Source organism: Triticum dicoccoides, chromosome 5A (assembly GCF_002162155.2).
Source record: "Triticum dicoccoides isolate Atlit2015 ecotype Zavitan chromosome 5A, WEW_v2.0, whole genome shotgun sequence".
Taxonomy (NCBI): domain Eukaryota; kingdom Viridiplantae; phylum Streptophyta; class Magnoliopsida; order Poales; family Poaceae; genus Triticum; species Triticum dicoccoides.
This window is the reverse complement of record NC_041388.1, coordinates 172,988,621-173,012,173: the sequence shown is the minus strand read 5'-3', so window position 1 is coordinate 173,012,173 and position 23,553 is coordinate 172,988,621.

The following is a 23,553-nucleotide window of genomic DNA, read 5'->3' as shown; positions in this document are numbered from 1 at the left end:
ACGCGGTCGGGTTATAATGGGAACCCCTTGATAGTTTGCTTTGAATAAAACTCCTCCAGCAAGGCCCAACCTTGGTTTTACCATTTGCCTCACCACCACCTACTTTTCCGTTGGGAGTCGCGCTCCTGAGGGTCATCTTTATTTTAACCCCCTGGGCCAGTGCTTGTCTAAGTGTTGGTCCGAACTAGAGCCCCTTGCAGCGCCACCTCGGGGAAACTTGAGGGTTGGTTTTAGTTGTATGGATTGCTCATCTGGTGTTGCCCTACGAACGAGATATGTGCAGCTCCTATCGGGATGTCGGCACATCGGGCGGTCTTGCTGGTCTTGTTTTACCATTGTCGAAATGTCTTGTAACCGGGATTCCGAGTCTGATCGGGTCGTCCTAGGGGAAGGAATATCTTTCGTTGACCGTGTGAGCTTGTGATGGGATAAGTTGGGACACCCCTACAGGGTTTTGAACTTTCGAAAGCCATGCCCGTGGTTATGGGCAGATGGGAATTTGTTAATGTCTGGTTGTAGAGAACTTGTCACTTAACTTAATTAAAATGCATCAACCGCGTGTGTAGCCGTGATGATCTCTTTCCGGCGGAGTCCGGGAAGTGAACACGGTCTCGTGTTATGCTTGAACGTAAGTAGCTTTTAGGATCACTTCTTGATCACTTCTAGTTCACGATCGTGCTTTGCTTCTCTTCTCGCTCTCATTTGCGTATGTTAGCCACCATATATGCTAGTGCTTGCTGCAGCTCCACCTCACTACCTTTTCCTAACCATAAGCTTAAATAGTCTTGATCTCGCCGGTGTGAGATTGTTGAGTCCTCATGGCTCACAGATACTTCCAAAACCAGTTGCAGGTGCCGATGATACCATTGCAGGTGACGCAACCCAGCTCGAGTGGGAGCTCAATGAAGATCGTGTTCATTGTGTTGTTTCGTTTCCAGTTGATCAGTAGTGGAGCCCAGTCGGGGCGATCGGGGATCTATCGCATTTGGGGTTCTCTTTATTGTGGTTCCGTAGTTGGACCTTGAGTGTATTCTGGATGATGTAATGCTATATTTATGTATTGTGTGAAGTGGCGATTGTAAGCCAGCTCTTTACCCCTTTCTTATTCAGTACATGGGATGTGTAAAGATTACCCCTCTTGCGACATGCCTACAATGCGGTTATGCCTCTAAGTCGTGCTCCGACACGTGGGAGATATAGCCGCATCGTGGGTGTAACAACGTGCCCCTCCGAGAAGCTGTGGGCACGACCGAAGGTCTTCCAGCCACGGTGAAGATACATCACATGAGGGGCAGGGAAATCGACATCAACCAACATGCTGCCATTCCCACAACCCCTCATGTGCAGCCTCAGGGCACGTGGTTGCTCGAGCTACATCTCCCATGCAAAGGGAGTTGTTAGACGAAGGTGACCACACAAGGGCTTATACGGCCTGATGATGAACTCTCGAGATTGGTATCTGACGCAGTATTCTATCAGAGGAGGAGCCGCCGGTGGGGGCGCAGCCAAGGCGCTCCCCTGCCCTCCGCCTCCTCGAGCACCACGGCGGCCTCGGCCTCGCCCCCTCCTCCCTGCTCCCTTGGTGGGCTCCGCTGCCTCAGGTTCCGGAGGGGGAGGGATGCACTGCCGAATGGAAGCCCTCGTCGCCGCCGCCAGAACACTACTGCGCCCTCGGCCTCTCACCATGTCTAAGGGAGAAGAACTGCAGAGAAGATGGAGAAGTGTGTGCAGAGGAACATCTCCCCGACCCCCTTCTTATAGGGAAATGGGGCAGGGGGCTGGCTCCTCGTGTGAGAGATGGCCGCCCCTCCCCTCCAATGCAGCCCCTCTACACCCACTGTGACTCTGAGGGCCAAGGCCGACCCTCCGCTCCAACCATCGACGTTTGGTTCTCAATCATGGCACTACTCCTAGTGCCTTCCGCATCCACCTCCCGCGTGCAATGCATGCAAAGCACGTGGCTGGTGCATGAGGGGCGAAGGGCGAGTGCGATGGTGGTTTCTGCCCCGTGATGATGGGGGGAGGCAAATCCACAAGCCACAATCAATTTTCCTCGCGGTGTCATGCATGACGTGCGGGAAAACAAGAAACTGGCCCAAAATCAAGGCTAATGAAGCAGCAATGAAGACTCCAAGAGACCAGCCTCTTCAGCAACCCTTGCCTATGCATTTATTAGGCCCTACCCCTATGACGCTCAGCACCGCGTTCAGGGTAGGCTTGGGGGCTTCTGTCTGTGCAACAGACCCTGGGTCTGTCACCCAGACTGTGCACAGGCACGGGAACAAGATTGAAGCACCAGCCCAAGTTAGAAATTGAAGGACCAAAAGATTCGAAGAACCAACATGCAGTTCAGAGGGACCAAGATCAAGCCCGAGGAGCAATATATCGACAAGAGAAGGGCCTCCCTTGCCGGGCAGGTGAGTCCGGCAAGGGGCGAGGCCACCACCAGAAGCAGGCAACCAAGGCACCCCAGCAAGGTTTGCCGGGGCTCGCAGGGGTAGAATCACCCCACCAACCACTCCAACATGATCGCGTCATCAATCAGTGTGGTGTCAAGCCGCAAGGTGTTTAAGTGGCAGCCATTCCCCACATGGCAGCCATTTCCTACATAAGAAACCCACAGATGACACCCGTCCTACGACGTGTCAAGAGAACAGGCACGGAGCTGGCAAGATAGCCCGACAAGCCTTGCCGGGCAACCATTGATGTGACACTAAGCGGTGCATTTAATGCACCCTGTCAGCCCGTAGAGTTAGGTATGATAGCACTGTTTTCTATCATTTCAGTGGATAATGACTACTTTTCCATTGTTTTTTTGAATATGTACTGCAAGACAACAGCCTCACAGCTCTTTATTGAAAGCAACAAAGTAAAAGAGTCCTGTTACAAGTCAATTACAAGGAAGGAAAAGAAGAAGGCAGAAATACTTACAACCCAAGAAGGGTAAAAAACACTAATTATGAGAGATTAGAGATCCAAGTTAGAAGGCTATCCTTGTATTTACATTTTATCCTATGAGAAAGTAAAGTTATGTCATGGATAAAATTGTGCCTCAAGGCTCTGAAAGAGGGTCTCTCATTCCTGAAAACCTTGCCATTCCTCAAGATCCAAATATTCCAAGCAGTTGTAAAGACCACTTCAGTGAATAAAGTATGCCCAAAATCCTTCCTAGCCTTTACAACCATGTTGTAGGTGGAGACACCTTAATCTATAAAGGTGGCCCATGGCACCTATAGGAGGGGTTAGAAGGTCGGAAAGTTGACGAACCCACACCACCATACGTGTGCAGTCACTTCGGCCTCACGGCCACCCTTACCGGGCAAGTGTACTATGTTCCACCATCCTCATTCCACCATCAATCCACTAATACAGGAGTAGGGTCTTATGCCTTGCGGCGGCCCGAACCTGGGTAAATTGCTTGTGTGCTCTCTGTCGTGCTGCTCTGCGCTGGTCTACTCTGTGCAATGCAACGTCCCCCTGCCGAACCAGCAAGGGGCCTCCTGGTCCCATAGGTGGTCATGGATTACGCGACAGCAGCTATCGATTCAACTCTGTCGGTTCATTTCAAACTAATTAGAGCCCTTCAATAGCAATTGATGAGCCGACTAATGATAAATGCAGGTCAGTTACGAATGCATGTTCATGCTTTTCATTTATTCACACATGCCCATATAATCCCCACAATGGGGCTGCTCCTTCTCCACTCACTTCACTTCCACAAACCATCGTCCGACAGCCACGGGTGATTCTTAGGTCTCTAATTCAGTCTGATCCTTTTTCCTTCCTAATCCTACACCCGTCTGTCCCCAATTATATCTAGTTTAGACTTTGGTTTAAACAGGTTCTCTAGGTTGATGTATTTCAGCTCCGTTCTGCTGGATAGAAGATTACGCCTTACCCATTTGGAAGGTGATGCAAGAACTAGGAAAATTCGAATTATGAAAGTAGATCTCATTATTACAGCTATGTGTTCCTTCTCCTGAAAAAGATACACTGCACATTCTCCATAAGACAATCTTTTCGACTTTGTAGGGGATTTGATAAGACTTCAACTTTTACCATTTGCAAAATCTGCAACGACTAGCAAACTGAAGTATGTTTTTTTACCAAATAAATATTTATGTTGCTCAAATGGTGCTTGACCACTTATTTTATAGTGAATAGGGGAAAACTTATTTAGTTGGTCATACTGTTATTCAAAAGTGCATCTAACATTTTAGTTAAACCAGGGGATTCAGGTCTATCTTGAATTAAAAAAAAATTCCCTTGTGTGACATAACTGCGGATGATACTACTCATGAGGACTACCTCCAAACTACAGATTAATCATGTTATTTTAGGAGTGAATACGAGACTCCATCGAATTAAACAGGCATGTTGCTATTTAGAGGGAACATGTCCTTCTACTTCATCAACTATGTCTTCGGAGCTTATAGAGCAACATATAAGATATACTGTAAATTCGCCTTCATTTTATAGAAAAATCTCCGCTCCATTGACTTTACTATTTGGGTTACTTAACAAATTATATCAACAAATGTGATGTAGAGGATGAAGGGCTGTGTATTTATTTCTGAAAGTGTAAGTAAATTTTTTTACTAGATTTTTCAACTGTCTGCTACCCTCTCTTCAATAGATGAACTTCTGTCGGTGGGAAACGACACCTATGGGGTCACTAGGATCCCTTCTTCGGTTGGTGGGTGCAGGGTTGTGCAAAGTGTAGGTCTGGCGGTCGGCACACAAATCGTTTACCTAGGTTCGGGCCGCGAAGATGCGTAATACCCTAGTCCTGCTTTGATGTATATTTCGGTGTTCTTGTGTTCTTGAACTAGCTGCGGTGGCTCTCTAGTCCAAAAGATCCAAATCCCCCTTCGGTATGCCTCAGGCCTCCTTTTATAGACAAAAGGGGTCGCCATAGTGGCACACAGGAGGTGGAAAGGTGTATAGGGGCTGAGTCTATCCCCTGGCATCGTCAGACAAACGCATTTAATGCGCTGCCGACGTGCCCCTCTTGCTTTATTGGGGACGGTAAAGAAGCTCGTCCCAGTTCTCATTGCCTCACCTAGCTCCGATGCGCGTCCAAGCTGACGAGGTGTTGTAGCTCCGCGTTGGCTGGCTGCTGGGCTGGCGCGGTGGTGGAGCCTTCACGAAGATCTGCATGCCACCACGCAGGTGCTTGCTGAGTTGGTGTAGAGGCCGCGCACTGCCACGCAGATGCCTGCCCAGCTGGTCGAGCTGGCAGCTGTATGGGAGCGGTGGTGGAGTCTTGGCAGACGCAGGCCTGGCTGCGGCCCCGCAGGTGTCCTTGGCATGGGTCTTGCCAAGGGCCCGGCAAGGGTCTCGCTGTGGCACCGCGGTCGTCCCTGGCAAGGATCTTGCGGTGGGGTCTCATGGATTTCCTTGGCAAGGATCTCGCCATGGATCATCGCCTTCTGGTTCTGATCTAATCTTGTGTATCTATGATCTCTACAAAGATCTGCATGCCACCACGGAGGTGCCTCCCGAGCCTTGGTTCCAATATGGTTTATTGTGTTGGAACCCCTTGGGCTCAAGGGTGGCGCGCTCTGCTCGCGTCAAGCAAGTTGCCCCAGCAAGGATCTTGCCGAGGCTACGGAAGCCACCCCGGCAAGGGTCTTGCCGGGGGAGTCCACCTCACCCTCTTGCTCTCTTTGCATCTCTGGTCTTGGCGTTGCTTTGGTCGTTTTGTGCTCCGGCTTCCCTCCTCTACCCTGCTTAGCATGGCCGTGGGCGCGGCTCTGACTGCTCGTGCACAAGTAAAGGGGTGCAAAATGATATCCCCTACTTTTGTACACTGACAGGAGCCCCCGGGCCTGGGCCAGACATAAGCGCTACACGTTGTTGGGCTAGGCCCAGAACGTTGCGCGGGCAGGTGGGGAGGATTTTTACCGTAGTAACTTCTCCATCCGCTGCGCTTCCCCACAACCCGCGTTGAACGCGCGACATGGGGTGTCATGCGTGACATGGGGATCATGCGTGGGGCGGTTTCCGCACGCATGTGTCACATCGTGGTATATGGAAAAGAGGTGGCCCGCACCTTCCCTGTAAAAAGGAATAACCGCGGGCGCGCTGCTCATTTACCCTCTATGCCTTCTCCAATCTCGGAACCGCCGTCCCCTCCTTCCTCCTCCTCAAGCCCTTGCTCTCGCTCGGCACCGCCATGTTTTCGCTGCCCTTTCTCCTCAACCTCTCGCATCTGCCATGGGACCCAAAACCAGCAAAGGCAAAGGAGTGGCCAAGGATGCCGGGGGGACGGAGCCGCCGGAGAGCGAGTCGGCGGCATGGCGGCCGCAGCTCGCCTACTTTACTCGACGGTCGATGCGGTCCACCTTCGGGACAACTTCAGGCCCCTTTGGGGGCGCAAGACGGGGAGAGAGTCGACGGGGCATCTGGCCACGCGCGTCATCCCCAGCGATTGCGCCAAGGCCGCCCCGAATCGGTACCCATTCTTCGTCGACTACTTTTCCTGCGGCCTCTGCCCCCCTTTCTTTGATTTCTTCAATGACATCATGCACACCTACGGTTTCCACCTTCTGGATTTCACTCCAAATGGCGTGGCGTGCATGGCTCTTTTTGCCCATCTCTGTGAGGGCTTCGCCGGAGTGCTTCCCAGCGTGGCGCTCTTCCGCCACTACTTTTATCCTCAGATCCAGAAGGGACGCGCTATATCCGGTTGTGTCACTTGGATCCCAAGGCCCCTTGAGAAGGGGACATATCCGGAGGGTGCTCGGAAGGAGAGGTGGGAGGAGTGGCGGTGCCGGTGGTGCTGGATTGAGGAGAAGGACCCACAGGAATTTTGCCAAGTTTGCCAGACGGCGCCAGTTAGCAGAGATGACTGGGGCGATGTCGATGCCTAGGACGGGAGGCTCACGGTCGCCACCACCAGGATCCACCGCCTCGCCGCTGTCGGGCTCACCCTGGAGATGATTGGGGCGGATTTCATCCGCCAATGAATCGCTCTACTACACAACAAGGGGAGACCGGCCTGGCTTTTTGGCGATGCGGCTGATATCATGAGACTTCGCCCCGGCCTGAACCACAACTTCATGGTGATGGGGCACACCCATTTCTGCCAGCGGCTGTTTCAGGTCAACGTGAGTCGCGACGGCAGGGCCGAGAGGGCCGGCAAGGCCGCGAAGGCCTGCAAGGTCGCCAAGGGGCCTTTGTTCGGGTTGCCGGTGGGGGTGGTCCCGCCGAGCAACAACTCTCACCAGACCAACATCATTGCCATGATGCTGGACTTCAATGCGCATGGCCTTGACCCGAATTGGGCTGAGCCGAAGGAGGATCAGGTGTAGGAGTTCTTTGACACCTTGGTGGAGAAGTACGTCCGCGAGGAGCCGCTGCTCATCCAGGACACTACCCAGGCAGAGCTGTACTACATCGCCGCCAGGGCAGCGGAGGCGGAGCTCGCCAAGGAGGCCAGCAGCACTGGCGGCATGGAGGACGAGGCCGCTGCGGCCGCAGAGGAGAAGGAGCTTTCCCAGTGGGCGGAATCTGCTGGGGAGGCCAGCAGCGCCGGCACCGATGCCCATCTCATTGAAGATGAGGTCGATGAGTCATCCAGGGAGGAGGCTGAGGCTATCAAGCCCCCGGCCACGGGGAGAGGGCGTGTCCTACGGCGGGCCGTCTCTGGTGAGCCGGTCCAGCCCGGCAAGACCGCACAACCGCAAAAACCTCCGGAGGCGTCCATGCCTCAGACGAGGGCCGCGGCGGCGGGGAAGGCAGTGAAGGTTGCAGTGGCGAAGAAGAAAGCAGCTGCCCCTTCTCCGTCCAAGTGTCCCCGAACTCCACCTGCTTCCCCTCCACCCGTAGGTGACAACACAAAGGTCTTCTTCGACCTTCGGTCTCTTAGCCCGAGGAGGAAGAGGACGGTCGCAGAAGAAGAGGCGGAGGATGAGTAAGTGTCTCATCTTTTGTCATCTCCGTCCCCTTGGACCGTGCCACTTTTCTTGACTTGTCGTCATCTTCGCAGGGATAGGGAGATGCTAGCCCAGAGGGTGGCGAAGAGGGCCAAGGCCTCAACGGGCGGCTAGCCCCCGGCGGGTACCTCGAGTACGCTGCTGGTGGTGGTGGAGAGCAGCCCCCGACGCAGCCCCCAGCCTGGGTTCATCACTCGCTCCTCATTGACGTGTGCTGAGGCACGATTTCTTGGTGTTAACCTTGCCTTGGTTGCAGGAGGAGAACGGTAGCAGGAGGAGCCACTGAGGGCCACTCTCGACACGCTGCCCCCATCAACAATGCCGCCCCAAGGTGCGTCCCCGGCAAGGGTGCCAAGCACCGAGCCCATGCGCACGGAGGAGATGGAGGAGGAGGCGTCGGGCGCCGGCGGCTCCATCCTGGCACCGAATGCGGTGGGGAGGGGGCCACTTCGTCCCAGCTTGGCACAGGTGAGTTATTTGCCTCCCGTTCCCGCTTGTTTTTTTCTATGAAATTTTGATCTTGATTTTGCCTCATTTTCCTTCTTGGTACCCAGATCCTTCCTCGGCGGACCGGGAGGACATGGACACCGTCATCCAGAGGTCGCCAGAGAGGCCGTGCCCGAGGCTGACGAGACCGCCGCTGAGGAGGCCACCAAGGACGTTGCTAAGGATGCCGCCGAGGGGCCTGCCGGGGAGGCCGGCAAGGCCGCTGCCGAGGAGACTAGCAAGGGGCCTGCCGGGGAGGCCAGCAAGACCGCTGCTGAGGAGGAGGTGGTTGATGACCAGCCTTCTTCCTCCCTCGCTTCTGGCTCGGGCAAATATCTGAAGGTGGGCGACGACTTGTTCGTCCCCCTCCCATGGACGGCGAGCACCAGGGCGCCCGTTGAGGCGGAGGTGTTCGACGACGAGGTGCTTGCCGCGGCCGGGCTTGAGGTTGTCGATGGACCGAGCGTCGATGGTGGCGGTTCACAGGAAGAGCGGCTCCTCCAGAGCATGAGCGCCAACTTCCACAAGCTTCAGGTGCTTCACCGTGCCCGCCTAGACAAGACCAAGTCTAGGATGGCAGTGGTGGACAAGGCGGAGGCGGACCTCGAAGGGCACATCCCCAAGACGCAGGCTTGGTTCCACCAGGCCTGTGAGGAATTTAAGGCCGCCTAGGACCAGCTGGCCGAGCGCAAGCTACAGCTTGTCATGAAGCAGGCCAATGTCGAGAAGGCCCAGGAGGCGGAGAGTCGATAGGCCACCAAGGAGGAGGCTGCTTGGCGTCAGCACCAGGCCGAGCTGAACTCCCAGGAGGAGGACCTCGGCGCTCACGAGGAGAAACTCACCGCGACGCTTCGCGACAAGGATGATGAGGTCAAGGAGCTTGTCGTGCAACGGACCCGGGAGCTAGAGCAGAGGCACGAGGAGGCCCTCAATGCTCAGGCCCAGGCCCATGCCGGCAAGGTGAACAAGCTGGAGGTGGAGCGGGACGAGCTAAAGAAGCAGATCATGGAGCTGACGGGGAGAGGGACGCGGCGAAAGGCACTTTGGCTGACGTGCAAGCCATGGTCCTCGCCAAGGCCGAGCTGCTCTCCACGGCCAACGAGTCCATCAAGGACCGGAAGCTGAAGCTGGAGGGCCTTGAGGGGACGCTCACTGAGGTCAGGTTCCGGGGGGAGACCCTGACCAAGGATCTGGAGGAGGAGAGGCAGCTGCAGAGGAACGACACCGTCAGCCATGCGGATTTCCTGGCGGGCGAGAAGCTGTGGATCAGCCACCTCGCCGATGTCACCGGCAGGATCACCACGCAGCTGGCTACCATGGGGATGCCAAACGTGAGGTACGTCCCGAAGCAGAATGTGAGTCCTAATGCCAGGCTGAATCTGTTCTTCGAGGGTGTTCTTCGGGCCCTGGAGAGGCTCCACTCCAACAGGGCGGCCTCTCTGGCCGAAGAGGCCCGGAGACTTTGCCGGGGTGCCATGACCAAGGTCCTCACCGGGAGGGCGTACTGGAACCCTGACCTCGGCTTCGAAGCTTCATTGGATAGCTTGCCGGACAACCTGGACCCCACGCCGCTCGAGGAGCGCATCGAGCCCGTCATTGGCCGCATTGACGGAGTTCAGAGGGTACAAGGCCAGTGTCGGGACTAGGCACCCCATTTCTTATCGCTGCTGCAGGTTCATGACCAAGACAATTTTTATCTTTCATTAGAACCGCATCAACAAATGATGTAATATAACCCTGCTGTACTTTCGAAATGATGCATGTTATTTTCCCGTTTGATCTCCTTTGTATGTCCACCCTATGTTAATCGGGTAGGTTCGCCAGCGCGAAAACCCAGGTGGCGCCTTGTGGATGGATCCTCAATGGTCTGCCGTGTATGCTTGCTACCGGGCAAACCACCTCACTGCTCTTGACGCGGCCGCTCGAGCTATCGAGCGGACCCAAGACAGAACAAGAGCGTTGCTAATCGTAGAAGGTCACCCTGCCGTTCTCGACGCAGCAGCTCGAACTATTGAGCGGACTCGAAACAGAACGAGGGTGTTGCCAATAGTGGTAGGGCCCCATTGCCTGCAGGTTTTCCATACACTGGGCAAGATCATCGAGGACAATAACCTTATATATAAAAAGGAATTACTCAAAGTTTTGCATGACTTAGCTTTTCTGCTGCTGCATGAGCGTTCGCCGCGTCCACTGAGGACGCCATTTGTTTGATCGTCTTCTTGCTTGAAGTGACGACCATGATGAAGCCGTTGTTTCAACCAGGCCGGATTTTCACAACTGCGCACCACCTACCTGGCGCGCCAGAGATGTCAGTGGCAAACGACACCTATGGGGTCACTGGGATCCATTCTATGGTTGGCGGGCGTGGGGTTGTGCAAAGAGTGGGTCTGGCGGTCAGCACACAAATCGTTTACCCAGGTTCGAGCCGTGGAGATGCGTAAAACCCTAGTCCTGCTTTGATGTATATTTCAGTGTTCTTGTGTTCTTGAACTAGCTACGGTGGCTCTCTAGTCCAAAAGATCCGAATCTCCCTCCAGTATGCCTCGGGCCTCCTCTTATAGACAAAAGGGGTCGCCACAGTGGCACACAGGAGGGGGAAAGGTGTATAGGGGCTGAGTCTATCCCCTGGCATCATCGGACAAACACATTTAATGCGCTGCTGACGTGCCCCTCTTGCTTTATTGGGGACGATAAAGAAGCTCGTCCCAGCTGTCGTCGCCTCGCCTGGCTCCGACGTGCGTCCAAGCCGACGAGGCGTTGTAGCGCCACGTTGGCTGGCTGCTGGGCTGGTGCGGTGGTGGAGCCTTCACGAAGATCTACATGCCACCACGCAGGTGCTTGCTGAGCTGGTGTAGAGGCCGTGTGCTGCCACGCAGATGCTTCCCCAGCTGGTCTGGCTGCGACCTGGCTGTGGGCCTACAGGCATCCTCGTAAGGGTCTTGCTGAGGCCCCGGCAAGGGTCTCGCTGCGGCACTGCGGTCGTCCCCGGCAAGGATCTTGCTGGGCGGGTCTCGTGGATTTCCTTGGCAAGGATCTCGCCAAGGATCATTGCCTTCTGGTTCTCATCTGATCTTGTGTATCTATGATCTCTACAAAGATCTGCATGCAACCACGGAGGTGCCTCCCGAGGCTTGGTTCCAATATGGTTGATGGTGTTGGAACCCCTTGGGCTCAAGGGTGGCGCGCTCTGCTAGCGTCAGGCAAGTTGCCCCGGCAAGGATCTTGCCGAGGCTGCGGAAGCCACCCCAGCAAGGGTCTTGCCGGGGGAGTCCACCTCGCCCTCTTTCTCTCTTTGCATCTCTGGTCTTGGCGTTGCTTTGGTCGTCTTGTGCTCCGACTTCCCTCCTCTGCCCTGCTTAGCGTGGCCGTGGGCGCGGCTCTGACTGGCTGTGCACAAGTAAAGGGGTGCAAAAGGAGAGCCCCTACTTTTTGTACACCGACAACTTCCTTTCATTAGTGCTCGCCTATTCCCGCCCATAGCTAAAACTGAAGTATAGTTATAGAAGCTGGAGTTGGTGCTTGATATTGCTTTATTTAAAAATAACATGGTAATTTATGGGGCATGAAAAATAGATGGCATGCATCACATGATGGACATTTAAGGAATGTGATGGCACTGAAGAGAACCACCACCATTATGTGTCATCACTGATGATTGTGCAACACATGTTGTGCTTAAAGCACTCCAATGAAAAGCATTGATCGATGATAATAGTAGTATAGGTAAGAGTTCACCACAAGGCTTTGTTTGTGCATATCATTTTGTCTTTTGAAATTATTTTACGTTTTCTGTTCTGGTTGTGCAAGCCATGTATTATTTGCAAGAAATTATAGTCCAATTACTATTTCTTATGTTGCAACCATCATCAGGATGGCGTGACAAAAATGGCGTGTGCCAAGATAGGCAGGTGAAACAACAGCTAGCTTGAGAGAAGTTTCCATTACATAGATATATGTATTCTGGTCCTTTTCCTCTTAAATTTTTTCTCTGGTTACCTTCCTCTAAATTGAGTTGTTTGGAATTGGTTGACCACATGCTAAAAAGACAGCTAGCTTGAGAGAAGTTTCCATTACATAGATATATGTATTCTGGTCCTTTTCCTCTTAAATTTTTTCTCTGGTTACCTTCCTCTAAATTGAGTTGTTTGGAATTGGTTGACCACATGCTAAAAAGTGATACTTGGAGTTAAGCAAGAATTGCAACTTCATGACAAACCGCCCATTAGATCCAGCTATGCATGTGTCTCCACATAATTACACAAATTTCTACCAATTTACTACAAAAATGGACAGGTGCGGCAACGCGCGCCATATCTAGTACCCATCATTAACTCTCATCTCTTACATTACATTATTCGCCACCCGCCTCTCGTTTTCCTCTCCTACACTTCTAAAATGATTTTCAAAAATATTTGCCCTTTTCTTCGCCCTTCTTCCGTTCGATCTTATGTTTGCTTGTGTTGCCATGTTCCTTCTATTTGCTTGCATCTTTGCTTGCTAAAAATCTATTGTTATGGATCCTCATCCCCTTGCTAATCTCTTTCAAATATCCAATTATGAATAACCAATTGCTAGTGAGTTGAGTGCACAAGATTATCTTTATGAGGTTTTGCTTGAAATTCGTGAATCTAAAATTTGTGATGAAGTGTTGAAAGAAGAAATTTATGAAGTGATTCACGATAGCTCCTTGAATGAAAAGCATGATTGCAATGATATTATTATAAATTCTATTAATGTCAATTGTGTTAACGATATGCAAAACCCTAAGCTTGGGGATGCTAGTTTTCCTATGTCCTCTACTTGTTGCAATGATCATGATTGGGGTGATTTTTCTTATGATCTTAAAAATTTATTTAAGCCCCATGAGGAATATGACATTGACAATAATGTTTGCAATAATACTGAAAGTGGGTTTGGAAGAGTGTCAACTTTAGATCCCACATATTTGAATAATGTTCAATCTTATGAAGCTTTTGATAAAAGTGGGCTCAGAGAGGTCATGACTTTATTTTATGATAGTCCCACTACTTCGGAAGAATGTCAACTTTGCATGCATGTGGATCATGAAGATAAAATTTTATGTAATAGCTATATTGTTGAATTTGATTATGACCCTACATGTAATTATTATGAGAGAGGAAAATATGGCCGTAGAAATTTTCATGTCAATAAATTACCTCTCTGTCGGTGTCAAAACCGGCGGATCTCGGGTAGGGGGTCCCGAACTGTGCGTCTAAGGCGGATGGTAACAGGAGGCAGGGGACACGAAGTTTACCCAGGTTCGGGCCCTCTTGATGGAGGTAATACCCTACGTCCTACTTGATTGTTCTTGATGATATGAGTATTACAAGAGTTGATCTACCACGAGATCAAAGAGGCTAAACCCTAGAAGCTAGCCTATGGTATGGTTGTATGTTGTCCTACGGACTAAAACCCTCCGGTTTATATAGACACTGGAGGGGGCTAGGGTTACACAAGGTCGGTTAGAAAGGAGGAGATATACATATCCGTATTGCCTAGCTTGCCTTCCATGCCAAGTAGAGTCCCTTCCGGACACGGGACGAAGTCTTCAATCTCGTATCTTCATAGTCCAATAGTCCAGCCAAAGGATATAGTTTGGCTGTCCGGAGACCCCCTAATCAAGGACTCCCTCAGTAGCCCCAGAACCAGGCTTCAATGACGATGAGTCCGGCGCGCAGTGTTGTCTTCGGCATTGCAAGGTGGGTTCCTCCTATGAATACACCACATAAGAGTTTGAATACGAGGATAGTGTCCGACCCTGCAAAATAAGTTCCACATACCATCGTAGTGAGAATAATATTTCCACAAATCTAATCTGCTGACACGTTTTGATAGCATGACATCACGCCACGGCCCGGTCATTATTCGAACCGTTTTTCTTAACCAGCTCCACACATAACGCGAGGCGGTTTCCTCGACACGTCTTGTCAATACAAACGTGGGTAACCCAACCGTTCATGTTGGTATGACTCCTATATCTTAAGTAAGTCTGAAACGGCCACGAGGAGGATGCCTGATATTCACCCTCTTTATAATGGGGACAAGGCCTTTTCTTTTTTCCCTCCCGCGCTCAATTGAATCCTTCCCCCGCCTCGAGTTCCAACACCCCAAGCTCAGGTCAGGTGCTTTGGACCTTCAACTATGTCCGGATCCAACCTTCAAGGTCGGTGGATGCCTTCCTCTGTCATAGAGGAGGACATCAAGAAGTTGAGAGAGGCCAGATATTTGACCGCCAAAATTTTACATAGGCTGCCCGCCCGAGGGCAGGTCGTCCCTACTCCCGAACCCAACGAGAGCATTGTGTTCATCTCCCACTTCCTCCGAGGACTAGGCCTCGCTCTGGATCCCTTTGTTAGGGGTCTTATGTTCTATTACGGGCTGGATTTTCACGATCTGGCCCCGGATTCCCTTCTTCGCATCTCATCATTTATTGTTGTATGTGAGGCCTTCCTCCGCATTACCCCTCAATTCGGCCTGTGGCTCAAGACCTTTGATGTGAAGCCGAAGATGATCGAGGGGCAGCACGCAGCGTGCGGAGGTGCTTTAATAAGCAAAATCGCTGATGCTCCATGGCGAGAGGGTTACTTCCCAGAGGTGTCCGGATTGTGGCAGCAGGAGTGGTTTTACGTCATAGCTCCCCGAAGTGCCAAGTGGGTAGCTACCCCTGCCTTTCGCTCGGGCCCCCACCGCAACTGATGTCATGGATTAGCAGGGGGCTGAGCTGGGGTCCAGCCAAGGACATGCCAATACTGCAAAGCTGTATCCGAGATCTCTTTGAGAGAGATTTCAGTCTGGTTATGGTAATGCAAGTTATGCTGGTTCGTCGAGTCCAGCCTTGCAAACGCCGACCCCTCCGCATGTGGGAATTCAACCCGGAAGGACCGCGTGCTATTCAACATTTCCTCGACATGACGCACGAAGAGATGTACAAATCATTCTTCGGACCCCAAATAGAGTGTCCGGACACCATCGAGGACCTGGGCCTGAGCTGCAACCGCCCAGCTGCCCAAGTAAGTAATCCCATGCCGAACCTGCTGTCCTTTTATTTATCATGGCATCATTCTTAAGAGCCACCTTTTGACCAAGACTGGATAGCAAAGGCGATGATGATTAGGTGTTCGGCCCCCTTCCTGAGGGCTTGGACAATCTGGTACTGGACAAGATGCTCGAGCCGGTGCCTTATCCAGTGTCCTCAAAGGAAGATGATGGGGGAATAAAGAGGGCGAAAGCGGGCCTCTCTCGCTACTTATTCCAGCAGGGGGAATGAGCACCTCCGCGAGGGAGGACGATCAAAGGGAAGAATCTGACATTCTCTCTCTCCGGGGAAGGAAGAGGACTACCTCTGAAGATCCGGAAACCAAGGTTTCCAAACGGGAGAAGAAATCTTCATCAGAGGGTCCTGCCTTGGAGGGTATTCTTGCCGCACAATGTCCGTGCAGGGATCAGCCCTCTACCGAGCTGTTAGTAATCGAAAAGTACTTAATAGTGAAAACATCCTACCTTACTTCCGAAGACAATAACCGATGCTTATAAATTGTAGTCCGGATCGCAGCCCTTCTCGACAGAGTTCATCTTCGGGGGATCTTCTTCCAGAGATGATGGAGAGCGAAACGCCTCCCCCGAAAACCCCGACTCAAGAAGCGGGCGACCTTGAGGTGTCGTCGCGAAGGGTATCTCCGGATCCACTAGGGCCAGAGGATAACCCTTTGGCTGCCCGAAGTCCCTAGTATCCGGCTCCTAAGGAGAGCGACAGCAAGGGTCCATACAGTGTGCGGTCCGACGCGCTAAAGGATCTTCTGGGGAAGCTACCGTCTCGGAAGCGCATCATACGCTAATGGATACGGTAATTGAAAGGATTTCATCTGCTGAAAGCGGTTTGCATGAAGCCTTTATGAGTCTACTGAAAGGCTTCGAGGTACGTGAAATAATGTATGTTTTTAACAGTACCGCATACGTTAGATATGCCCTATGCAAATGGTAGCCCCTAAGACTCTGGTTGTCATCAAAAACGGCGGCAAACAGAGGATCATAGTCCCAGGTAATAACCAGACCGCCTTTATGTGCAGGTGGCTGAAGCTCCGGTGGCTAGCCGGACTGATGGGTTTGCTGAGCTAAAGCGGCAACTTGATGTGGCAGATGCCGACATCGTGCTTGTCAACAAGCGGCTTGACGAGGCACAGGGTGAGTGATTTTTCTGGTGATCGTCACATAATAAGAGTAGCATGATGCCAATATCTTTAATATGTTGTGACAACAGATGGAGCTGCCACCATGGAGATCCTTCGGGGGGAGCTTCCCCGACCCAAGGAGCAAGCAAGGAGTAGCAATGCGGCCGCTTTAAAGGTGGCCGAAGAGTTAAGGGCCGAGCAGGCTGCGCATTGCGAGAGCAAGGAAAAAATAGACAAGATGGCTGTAGAGTTAAAAGATGTTGCTAACCGTTACCAGCTTCTTGAAGAAGAAAATCGGGCGAAGGCGATGGACCTGGAGAAGGCCCGGGTGGCTGCCAAGGAAGCCTGCTCCAAAATTAGAGCAACGAAGGAGGAGCTGAATCAAGTTGCGGATATCGTGTCTCGGAAGCCCTTCTTGTTGCGGACTAAGTTCGGAGATCCGAAGTATGCTCCTCTGGACCGGCTATGGAGTTCTACGGACGCGTACATGGATTTGGCTGCAAGTGCTTCTAATGCGACCGAGTACTTCAAGGATCAGAAAGGTCCTGAAGTGGAAAAGCTGTTTTGGTCACAGTTTCATGCTCCAGTCCATCCGCTGCTATTGAATGAGCGACTGGCCAAGTGGGCCGAGCTCCATAGGTTGTCTGGACTTGCCATGAGGTCCGTTCTGGATCACCTGTGGCCGGGAGGGCCAAGGCTGAATAGCTACTTTAGCTTAGTGCAACAATTCCTTGGTGTTGTGCCACGCATCGATGCTGTAAAGAGATCGGCATGCATTTGGTGCGCGGATGGCCTTTGCCCGTGTCAAGACATACTGGGCGGAGATGGAGGCCATCACTGTTGCGACACAGGGTTCGGGCGTAGGCCGAGTGGCTGTCGAGCACTACTTTGAAGAAGTTCTTGAAGGCGCTCGTTTGATAGAGGCTCAGTGCTCGAAGAATATTATTTTCAAGTGACAATCCCATTGTACAAACAATGTTTTACTAAATTATCAAGGATGTATTTATACTTTTGCCCAAAAGTACTATGATGCCTCCTGTACGGCCGTTTATGTATACTTGTGTATAACCTGAAAGTTTGTAGTCGTCGACTTCCGCCCCCACGCATATAATGCGGGGGTGTTCGCAAAAGATGCATATCCACACTTGATCCAACGTCTTGGTACGTTAAGGAGGTGATAGCACAGCGAACGAGGCAATCAGACTATATTGCTTTAACACTTTCACTTAGCCATAGGAGTTTGACAGTGGGGCTACTATATAGCCCCAGGTACTTCTGCGCTCGTCTGAATATGGGTCGCATACGTACATGACCGGGAAAGGGCCCTTCGTTAATGCGGAGGAATCCTAAAGATTCCGATGAGTCATCGAGTGGTTGACCAGTCTCTCGCTATATAATGACAGTCAGTTTTCGGCTTTCTCTACTGAGGTGCTCATCCGGATGAACCAGGGCACAATCGCAGTAGTTCTCCTAGTGCTACCTTAGCCGATATAACGGAACGCAAGGTACCAAAACGTGGGAGCCAGGCAAACCCAACATTTGACCAAAGACATGATTCGGAGCTGATGCATATAGGGCCAAACTCGCGACGCTGAACACTCCCTAAGGTGTTCGGTCTTTATAACATATACCGGGCTAAACAATGCCCTTAATAAGAAACCCCATATGTCCAGGTACATGCAAAATTCTGGCATGGCCACATGCCAATCATGCCAGCATCCTTCTCAGTTGTGTGGAGTATCCGGAGGATGTGAGCAACAAGAGACAGTAAAAAAGGTTTACACAGGGTCTTAATCTAAAAAGAAACCTTTGGGCGGGTCCCTGCTGCATGTCTGCGCCTGTGTCTCCGTTGTGCTGTGTCCTGGACGGGTGTAGCACGTTTGTCATCTGCAAAAGGAAAGGGCTTAGGTGAAAGTTTCCATGCCAAAAAGAAGAATTGGTTATTGTCAATGAACTATCAAAATTCAAGAGAAGCCTAGTTGAGCCGGCTGGCCCTGATTACATGCGGGAAGCCCCTGGTATCGTTTTATGAGGGTTCGAAAACCAATCTCATGTATATGTGGAACGCTGGATTCGTCTAACCGTGTCCATGGTCTTGACGACCTGCCATTTTTTCTGGTTGGTGAGGCTGTCTAGTTTGTGGCTGTTAGAGTCGCCGTGCCCTCTTCCGTACATAAAAAACGTTCGGTATTTCTGCTAACTGTGATGATGCCACGTGGACCGGGCATCTTGAGCTTGAGAAAAGCATAATGCGGTATTGTGTTAAAACGAGCAAAAGCCACCCTCCCGAGTAGTGCTTGATAATCACTTCGGAATGGAGCGATGTGAAAAGATAACATTTCGCTTTGGAAGTTATCGGGAGAACCGAATAGCACCTCTAGTAGTAGAGAGCCCGTCCAGGGGGCCTCTTGGCCTGCTATTACTCCCTTGAAGGTAGTATTACTGTGGTTTATTTGTGTCGGATCTATCCCCATTTTGCGGACTGTGTCCTGATATATCATATTTAGATCACTGCTGCTGAGGGAGTCCTGGATTAGGGGGTCTATGGACAGCCGGACTATATCCTTTGGCCGGACTGTTGGACTATGAAGATACAACATTGAAGACTTCGTCCCACGTCCGGATGGGACTCTACTTGGCGTGGAAGGCAAGCTAGGCAATACGGATATGGATATCACCTCCTTTGTAACCGACCTTCTGTAACCCTAGCCCCCTCCGGTGTCTATATAAACCGGAGGGTTTTAGTCCGTAGGACAACATACAATCATACCATAGGCTAGCTTCTAGGGTTTAGCCTCTCTGATCTCATGGTAGATCAACTCTTGTACTACTCATATCATCAAGAATAAATCAAGTAGGACGTAGGGTTTTACGTCCATTAAGAGGGCCCGAACCTGGGTAAAACATCGTGTCCCATGCCTCCTGTTACCGTCCGCCTTAGACGCACAGTTCGGGACCCCCTACCCGAGATCCGCCGGTTTTGACACCGACATTGGTGCTTTCATTGAGCGTTCCTCTGTGTCGTCGCCATTAGGCTTGATGGCTCCCTAAATCATCGGTAGCAATGCCGTCTAGGGTGAGACTTTTCTCCCCGGACAGATTTTTGTATTCGGCGGCTTTGCACGGCTGGCCAACTTGCTTGGCCATCTGGAGCAGATCGAAAGTTACGCCCCTGGCCATCAGGTCAGGTTTGGAAGCTTAAACTGCACGGCTGATATTCGCGGAGACTTGATCTTCGACGGATTTGAGCCCCTGCCGAGTGCCACACGGACTCGATGAGCATGATTTAGCTCTATCATCTGACAGTGTTCAGGAGATCGCACCGACAACTACTCCGACCCACAATTCGGAGCCAATTGCGACATACTGAACTCATTAAGGTCTCTCTCCTTGTCAGGAGAGTCCTGGCCGAACTATGTCCGGAAGGATTGGGATGCGGATGACGAAGAAATTCGCCGCCCACCCACCACCCATTTAGTAGCCACTGTCGATGACTTAACTGACATGCTCGACTTTGACTCCAAAGACATCGACGGTATGGACGACGATGTGGGAGGCGAAGAGGAACCACTGCCCACAGGGCACTGGACAACCACCTCATCATATGATATATACATGGTGGACACACCCAAAGAAGGCAATGGCGACGAGACAGCGGAGGATGACCCCTCCAAGAAGCAACCCAAGCGCCGACGTCAGTGGCGCCACTGTAAGTCCCGCCAAGGCAAAATCGGTGATACCGGCACCGGAGATAATATCACTCCGGATAGTGCCGAAGACAACAACAATCCCCTCCAGCAAGATTTAGAGCAGGAGGACGGAGAAGCCAGCCCTCCTGAGAGAGCGGAAGATGGAGAGGCGGAGGATGATAATTACATGCCTCCCTCTGAAGACGAATTCGTCGTGCCTGAGGATCCCGTCGAACAAGAGCGCTTCAAGGGCCGGCTTGTAGCCACGGCAAATAGCCTTAAGAAAAAGCAACAACAGCTTCAAGCTGATCAAGATTTGCTAGCTGACAAATGGACTGAAGTCCTTGCGGCTGAGGAATATAAACTCGAACGCCCCTCCAAGAGTTACCCAAAATGCGGGTTGCTACCTCGACTGGAGGAGGAAGCACCAAAACCTACATCCCCGGCGTATGACGCGGCTGATCGACCACCTCGTGGCCGCAACAAAGAGGCATTCCAGCCGAAAGCTCAGCCCGCACCCCAACACCATTCAAATAAAAAGGCATGGGGAAATACGCCAGACCTGCGAGATGTATTGGAGGACAAAGCAAAACATGCAAGATCGATCTACGGATCACGAGGGCGCACCACTATGCGAGACGATAATCGTCACGCCGGATACAGTAAAAGTAAGTCCTGCCGGGCCGAACATAGCGGCCAAGACTCATTTGAGCTGCGTCGCGATATAGCCCAGTACAGAGGCGTCGCACACCCCTTATGCTTCACAGACGAAGTAATGGATCATCAAATCCCAGAGGGTTTCAAACCCGTAAATATTGAATCATACGACGGCACAACAGATCTTGTGGTATGGATCGAGGACTTCCTCCTGCACATCCACATGGCCCGCGGTGACGATCTACACGCCATCAAATACCTCCCATTCAAACTCAAAGGACCAGCTCGGCATTGGCTCGACAGCCTGCCAGCAGAATCCATTGGCTGTTGGGAAGATCTGGAAGCCGCATTCCTCGACAACATCCAGGGCACTTATGTGCGACCACCAGATGCCGATGACTTGAGTGACATAATTCAGCAGCCAGAGGAATCAGCCAGACAATTCTGGACACGGTTCCTAACAAAGAAAAATCAAATCATCGACTGTTCGGATGCAGAGGCCCTAGCGGCTTTTAAGCACAACATCCGTGACGAGTGGCTCGCCCGGCACCTTGGCCAGGAAAAGCCGTAATCTATGGCAGCCCTCACGACACTCATGACCCGCTTTTATGCGGTAGAGAACAGCTAGCTCGCTCGCATTAATAACATATCAAAGAACCATGGTACTTCGGATACCAAGGACGACAATGGCAGGTGACGTCGCAACAAACATAAGCGCCGCATCAACAACAACAATACCGAGGATACGGCAGTCAATGCCAGAATCAAAGGCTCCAAACCTGGTCAGCGAAAAAGGCCATTCAAAATAAGCACTCCGTATACTCGATCGCTCGTGTCAAATACACGGCACCCCCGACAAGCCAGCCAACCACACCAACGGGGATTGTTGGGTGTTCAAGCAGGCCGGCAAGTTAAATGCCGAAAACAAAGACAAGGGGTCACATAGCAATGACGAGGAGGAGCCCCGGCAGCCGAACACCGGAGGACAGAAGAGGTTCCCCCCACAAGTGCAGACGGTGAACATGATATACGCAACCCACATTCCCAAGAGGGAGCGGAAGCGTGCGCTCAAGGACGTGTATGCGTTGGAGCCAGTCGCCCCAAAGTTCAACCCATGGGCCTCCTGTCCGATCACCTTCGACCGCAGGGACCACCCCACTAGTATCCATCATGGCGGATTTGCCGCACTGGTCCTAGACCCAATCATTGACGGATTTCACCTCACTCGAGTCCTTATGGATGGCGGCAGCAGCCTGAACCTGCTCTATCAGAACACAGTGCGCAAAATGGGCATAGACCCCTCAAGGATCAAACCCACAAAAACGACCTTCAAAGGCGTCATACCAGGTGTAGAGGCCCACTGCACAGGCTCATTCACACTGGAAGTGGTCTTCGGATCCCCGGATAACTTCCGAAGTGAAGAGTTAATCTTCAATATAGTCCCGTTCCGAAGTGGCTATCATGCACTGCTCGGGCGAACCGCATTTGCGAGATTCAAGGAGGCACTGCATTATGCATACCTCAAGCTCAAGATGCCAGGACCTCGGGGGGTCATCATAGTCAATGGAAACACAGAGCGCTCTCTCCGAACGGAGGAGCACACTGCGGCCCTTGCAGCAGAAGCGCAAAGCAGCCTCTTAAGGCAATCCACCAGTTCGGCGATTCCAGACCCGGACACATTCAAGTTCGCCCGGACTAATCGGCAACAAGACCGCCTGGCATGTTCCGAGCTCGCATAGCAATGCGGCCCCCACCCCATTCCCAGCCAATCTGCTCAATCCGTGCCTCGCATACATAATTATGCATTGAAAATACCATGGGCACAGGAGGGGAGGGGGGCACGACTATGGCACGCCCCAAGACGCGGCTCAACCGCACTAGGGGCTACCCACCTTATTATATTTTCTCTCTTTCAGGACTTTACTCTCTGGAAACATTGTCCGGCCGTATGTTTGCCGGACACACGATACAACAACCAAGGAGGCAGAAAGGTACGTCGTATCATGGAATTCCCAGGTGGTCTCTGATAATGAGTGAAATACCTGCTTTCAATAACATTCCTCAGCCCGCCCTTGGAGGGGACATGTCAAATAGTCCCACTTTTTGCTCAACGCACTACTTGTATCATTTTGCTTTAACGCACCTTCTTGAATAAACAATGCATAGCACTAGACTTTTATTGCATTCTTCTCTTATATATATATATATATATATATATATATATATATATATATATATATATATATATATGTTCATTCATGACATCCAGCACCCGTACACTCTGGTACGGCCAATATGCTAGGGGCTTAAAACATACCCCATATTACGGCATGAGAAGTTCGAACACTTTCGACAGTGCGGCACCCCGAACTTATAGCATTATATGCATCAGCTCTGAATCATGTCTTGGGTCAATAGTTGGGTTTGCCCGGCTCCCATGTTTTGGTACCTTACGTTCTGCTATATCGGCTAAGGTAGCACTGGGAGAACTACTGCGATTGTGCCCTAGTTCTGCTGGGCTAAGCACCTCAGTAGAGAAAGCGAAAACTGACTGCCATGATAAGGCGAGAGGCTGGTCGCTGTTCGAGAGGT